The sequence below is a fragment of the Protopterus annectens genome, chromosome 3.part0 (assembly GCF_019279795.1).
Source record: "Protopterus annectens isolate FY-2018-M chromosome 3.part0, PAN1.0, whole genome shotgun sequence".
NCBI lineage: Eukaryota > Metazoa > Chordata > Ceratodontiformes > Protopteridae > Protopterus > Protopterus annectens.
This window is the reverse complement of record NC_056731.1, coordinates 1,348,486,589-1,348,493,825: the sequence shown is the minus strand read 5'-3', so window position 1 is coordinate 1,348,493,825 and position 7,237 is coordinate 1,348,486,589.

Genomic DNA, 7,237 nt, shown 5'->3' with positions numbered 1-7,237 from the left:
TGGCTAAGCTTCTGGTGTCATTCTAAGGGGATCCAGTATCTGTCTGCCTGGGATGACATGATCAACAGACCACAATGTTTTGCCAGAGATGGCCTGCACCTGTCGCCCTTGGGATTCTGGATACTGGTTAAGGCTCTTGCCAACCCTATACTGCCTTTTTTAGGCAAGGTTCAAACGACAAATTCACCACCATAACAGGTATAAGCAAGCAAAATCTGAGGGTAATGCTACTTAATGCTAGAAGTCGAAACCTCAAAATGCACTCACTCGAGGCACTCCTTAAAATGGAGAACATCAACATCTGTGCAGTGTCAGAGACCTGGTTCAAGGCTCCAGAGAGCACCCCTGCATTACCAGGCTATAATTCATACCACACCTTTTGGCCACATAACCTGGACCGAAACACTAAAGGTGGAGGCGTGTCCATATTCATTAAGGATATCCACACCTCCTGGCTAGTTGCTCAGCATAATGCATCCAAGATTATCCAAGTGCAACTAACTCTGGGCAAGACCGCAATCCAAATTCTAGCTTGCTACAGATCCACCACCATGCCTCAGGATTCCCACTCCTCATTTCTTGATACACTGGAAAATATTAGGGTACAACCCAACACCCTAATAATGGGTGATTTCAACTACCCCACCATTAACTGGGAAAACTACTCGTGTACCAACACTTTTGCACAATGGTTTTGGGAACTCATAAATTCCAATGCCTTAGATCAACTTATCCACACCCCCACCAGTGGCAGCAATATCCTAGACCTGGTCATTACCAACATGGGTGACTGGTGTTCCACACCAGAGGTCAATTCCTTATTGGTCAGATCCAACCACAAACTAATCACCCTAGACATCCACGTCCCACCCCCACCCCCCATTAGGCAAACTACCATAAAAAATTTCTCCAAAGCCAACTTCATGCTTCTTAAGACAAAAGTGGCAAACTTCACATCACCCATGCAGATGGACAATAGAGGTACGACTGCTGAATGCTACACAATTGCACTTTATTAGCACTTACACGAGTGCATGGATCATGCTATCCCTAACTGAACCAAGATGCTCTCCTCCAAAAAAATAAAGCCAATCGGGTGGTCCCCTGCCATAAACAAACTCTACAACAGAAAAAAAGAAACTGTTGCAAAAAAGAGTAAAATCCCATGATTGGAGGAACTCTCTGGTCAACCTCAGTAAGAAGCTGAGATCCCTCATAAAATCCTCCAAAGCTAGTTACGAAAACACAATTGCCACTGATTCTAAGGACAACCACAAAGCATTCTATAGCTATGTCAAGAATCTCAATGGCAACACTCTGATCTGCTCTGAGTTACAGCACAATGGCACTAAATATACAGAACCAACTGATATTGCCAACATCCTGGTAGATAGATTCAGTGCTAACTTTACCCCCTCTCACCCCCTAAAGGTCCCATCTCTATACTGGAAGAATGCAAAGTTCCTGTAATCACAGTTGCACAGGTAAAATCCACACACTCCAAAGCCAAGAACACAGCACTGATGGGACCTGACAACATCCCAGGCTGCATTCTACATGGACTACAGAATGAACTGGCACCCCACCTAAGTACCATGTTCAATCATAGCCTCACCTCAGGCTTTGTGCCCACTGAATGGTGCACAGCGACAGTTATTCCACTCCACAAAGGGGGGATCCACCACAGACCCCGGGAACTACCGCCCCATTAGCCTGACGAGCCTGGTCTGCAAGGCCATGGAACGTATCATCATGGAACTAATAAACAAAGACATTGGTAATCTCCAAACTCTGGACTCCACCCAGTTAGGGTTTGTAAAAGGCAGATCATGTCTCCTAAACCTAATAGACTTCTTTGAAGCAGTCACCAAAGCCATAGACAAGGGTAAGGTGGTTCACACAGCCTATCTAGATCTCGCCAAGGCTTTCGACACCATCCCCCACTCTGGAATTATAGATAAACTCACTAAACTAGATATAAATGCCTATGTCACAAGATGAGTTGCCAACTGGCTCACTGACAGAACCCACACTGTGAAAGTAGCAGACTCCAAATCCGACTTCAGACCAGTGACAAGTGGAGTTCCACAAGATTCAGTCCTGGGTCCTCTCCTGTTTGGTATCTACTTCACTGAAGTACAGGCTAACATAGAAGGTCTTTGGCTAATGAAGTTCACAGATGACTGCAAACTAGGAGCCATAACTGAAACTCCTAATGATGTGGACATCTTACAAAAGGGCCTCACTGAAACAGATGCCTGGTGTCAAGGCCATGGCCTCAAGCTCAATGCCAAAAAGTGCATTGTCATCCCCTTTGGTAAAAACTTTGTACCCATGAACTACCACATAGGTGGTAGTAAACTTAATACCGAACGTGTGATAAGAGACCTTGGGACACAGGCAGACAGTAGTCTCTCCTTTGATAATCACATCACCACAGTAGTCAGGAAATCCTTCTACGTGGCACACCTCATCACAAAAGATTTCACATCCAGGAAAAACAAGGTCATTGTTCCCCTCTACTCGTCACTCATTGGACCCATTATAGAGTACAACGTCCCTTTTGGTATGTACCTCACAAGACATCTACAACAACTGGAAAGGTTGCAGAAATACCTCACAAAGAGGATTACTGGCCTCAAACAGATGCCCTATGCAGACTGTCTCAAAAATCTCCAACTTTACTCCGTCATATATTGCCTACTCAGAGGCGATCTCTGCCTAACATACAAAGCTATGTCAATCCCAGAGCTGCTGGACATGCTCCACTTAAAGAAATCCTATTCCCTCTGAGCTACACACTCTAGGGACCTAAACCTTGTCCCCACAATAAACAGAACATGCTGGAGAGATAGATTCCTGTCCCAGAGACTGTCCATTCTCTGGAACAAACTACCTATCTATATCAAACAAAGCTCCTTATTAGCACTCTTCAAGAAAAATGTTGATGATTGGATGGGAAATAGGAATTTCACCCCAGGGATCACTTCTGTGGCTCTGCTCAACAGTGGCACAGGAAAATAATTTTCCTGGGTGGCGAAAGCTAGGGTACCTTTTTGGCTAGGCTTATATAGGCTCTAGGGCCAATAGCCTAGTACCTACCTATGAACCTATGAACCTAAAGGTGAATGAATACGCAAGTATGCAGCACTACAGATGCATTGGGGAATTACTAGACAACACCAGTGAGTGTTTCCAAATATTACTATAGTCACATAATAAGTTAATAGAGCAATAGATCTTGCATCTACTGATCAATAGTTACGAATGACACTAAAGTGAGTGACATTATTGAGTGACTGTAGTAGCCCCTAACATATGGGGGCCATGCTCACAATGTCTGGACAAACCCAGGGTGAACACTGGATGACAGCAGTGAGTCTTTGTAAAACCGACTCCAATCAAGTCAAAGAGGTAATGGAGTAACAGGTCATGTTTTGTGATCACTTTTCTAGGCAATTAGAAGAATGATACATTAATGATTGGTATTAATGAGTGTAAGTTTCCAAGTCTGATGCAGGATGGGGAACTTAAGAGAATAAACTTGGGACAGTCTGTAAACTCAGGGACAGGTAAGTATTATGGTGGAATGTCAGGGTGTGTGTGTATGTATGTGTGCTCACGCTCGCATGTGTGTGTGTGCGTGTGTGTGTGTGTGTGTGTGTGTGTGTGTGTGTGTGTGTGTGTGTGTGTGTTTGCGTGTGTGTGTACTGTTGAGCAATGATGTACAGGTCTTAAAGCGCATTTTTTGTTTTCCCCTCACAGGTGGCGAGGTGGATCAGGGTCCCTGCTGCAGGCAGTCTGATGTTGGTGTCCACACAGACACTTTAAATTATGATAGGTGTGTTGAGGCACAGGCGGGGTTGTCAGCGGCCGAAACTGTGCTGTTTGACATCTCCCTGTTATCCACCCCATCCCCGCACACAGTCACAGTGCCTATAGATACCCCATCACCAGTGGCCATAGCAGAGTAACACTTGACGGTTGGTAGCAGTGCACAGAACAGTGTGGTATCTATGGTTGCTGTGTCTGGACACAGCAGCCATAACCAGATGACCATTACGGTACCACATAGGCAGATGTACAGGGGTGCTCGTTGGAGGGCTGCTGGTCATCATGCTCCTGGCAGAACTGCCACATCTGGTACCACCAGACTCATGTTTCAGGCTGTCATGGAGGTGCAGTCATGTATGGAATGGTACACCAGACAGGGTCTGGGGCTTCAGAGGGCTACTCTTTCAGCTATAACTGACAACATCCGTGATCTTGCAGGTGCCCTCTGTTATTTTACAGAGGTCATGGATAGATGGTGGGGTGAGCTGGTGGGACTCATCGACCGTGGATTGTCCATGCTAGAGCATGTGGTGAGAGTGGTGCGACGGCCATGTAGACATAGGCCAGCAATACCAACAGCTGCAAGTTGACGTGGACGTGCAAGGACACCACGCAGCTCCCGTAGTGGCAGTACCAGCTGTAGCACTACAGGGGGGTGCTGTCCACACCACACACAGCAGGCCATGTGCACTTGGCCCTGGCTAGTCCCAGGAGGGTCCTGGTTCCAGCAGATATATGTCATCATCAGGGGAGAGTACCATATCATGGCTTGTACCTGGACATGCCCATGGAACCACTGGCAGGCACAGCTCTCATGTCCATGGCCGGAGGCGGTGAACTGCACACCCTGCCTGGAATGGTCTGCAGCTGTCAAAAAACACCTGTATATGGCAGAATTGTGTGCATGCATACTCACACACAATACAAACACAGCTAGGGCAACCCCATACCTACACACACCACGGCCATATCAATAATTAAAACCCCTCACTCTCACACATGGTGTCAAATATATGGCTCAGCCTAGGTCTCTGGCAAACCAACCATACACCCTATGCATATGATGATACCTGTGCCACATCCCTGTCATCCATAACATCGATACAGGGGCAGGCTACTATGATTCTGATGCACACAGTGACTGTACTTCAGTGTACCAATGTACTGCTGTGTAACATTTTGTCAGCAGTAAAGTTTAATGCTTACATGTCAGGAAGTGTAGCTGTCCAGCCATGATGCATTATAGCTGTTAATAACACTGAGTGATTGTGGTCTCCATAATGCTATCCGCTTGTGTTGGAGGTGTCCATGTGTCAGCAGGAGGATGGTCTGCTGTCATATCTCACAAAGGGTATGACACTGTGGTGACACCTTGGCTGTGCCATATCCTAGGTACAGGTGAACACATGTCACAGGTCTGTATAACAGTTACTGCCTGTTCCACATGGCCAATAGATTTGGGGGTGGTGTATACAGGTGAGTGCATGTCAGCTGCTGTTAGCAGCCCTTCTACAGTGGACAATGGTAGTTGTACTGGGTGGTACACACCACATGTTTGTGTATAACACACACAGAGGCTTTGGTGTTGATGCACTACACAGAGAATACTGTACACATGGATGTATGTAGCTGTGCAAGGAACCCATTGTAGCCTATGCAATTCCACCAAGACAGACTATACACAACAACACATTGTGGAATAAGCAGTCTGCTAGTTTAATGTCATTGACGATGGTACCGGCAGGGTATATGTCCCCTTCCCCAATGTAGGGCAATCCTCAACTCGGTAAACATATGTGTGCTGGTGTGGGTGGCACACCCCTACCCTTTGGAGGGTGAGAGGTGCTGTAGAACCACAGACAGTGTGATAGACAACTACCTAACCTGTTAACATGAACTGTACAGTATTACGGCCATCTACTTGGGGGGATACACTCAACAGTAACTGGAATGATGTTGGCTGTGTCCACGACAGCCACACCCAGCTATATATACCAACCCCAGTATCGCTGCACACCTATACAGTGGGGAAGAGGCCATTTACACATCTAACACTAGTTGTGATGGAATGTATGTCCACAGGAGGATACCTGTGAAATTTTAGCATATGCCAGGCAGTTCTTGGACTGATGACCTCATAGGACATGTATATTCTGCAAACTGAAGTATATCCCTCCACATACACACACACTCATACTTGGCAACAGTGGGACTAGTCCCCCACCTAGGTATGTAGTGCTACTGATGTGTGTGGCTTTAATTGCACACACCACACAGCTTTTAGGATGACGTGTGTTCCAGCGTACGCGTTACATGCAGAACATCCCCAGGCATGTACAGTATAGTAATGGGGGATGTAATGGTTGTCTGCAGACAATATTTAGTGTGACATACCATCACATACACATTGACAAACACATAACAGACACACATCTGAGAGACCTGGGCCTATCAGTGCTCTTACCTTGTCAGTGTGTCCATTGTGTTACAGGTAGGTTGCACACAGCACAAGCATAACTGGGCTGGATAGTGTTATCAGTTTCCTGTATTGTTGATGGTGACAGTGGTCACAATACAGTGGTACATGGGACATGTACTGGGGGTACCATGGTGTAATGACAGTACACCCAGCACCCACAACCCACTATGGATATTGTATGCACTGGAACCCCTGATAACACTCTGATATACCCACCATCACACATTGACCAGGACTGCAATACAACCCCTTGTCCATCCCAACAGTGCTACTATAGGGATATGCATCTAATGCACATGCCACAGGCATAGTAGGGTGATGCATTGTCATGCCTATCTTACGGTCAGCAACATCACTATCCCTAATACTGTGTGGCAATGCATATTGTAACAGGCGTATGTGGACCCAGAATGCTGTACCCTACAAATATACACACATGCACACATACACACACTTGCCAGAACTCAGTGGGTATCCCATGCCTATCAACTCATTTGTACAACAGTGTTGTACTGGTACTGCAAGGCCCGGGTAGATCTTAGGGAGAAGAGCATAACAAGGTACATGTAATGTCTGGTACAGCAGCAGCCACATCTAACTATGGCAATGGGGTGTGCAGTGGGTGTGAAGGACCTCAGGGTATTCCCAACTACAGGTCTACAAACACACAGACACTGATATTCTCAGTAATGCACACATATACATTTGTCAGTACTGGGATGCATCTGTGCAGGTGTTCATAGGTGTGTACCAGGCTATTGCTCATGGAGAGATGGGAAGTGTAGGGGATGTGTGTACAGTGGTATCATGCCACCTGCCATGTGCCAGCAGGCCATCTATCAACAGACACCACTGGGGTGATCCTCAGGGTGAGAGTGACATTCATCAGCCAATCATCTGGGTGCCTCTTGCAGAGGGCTGGTG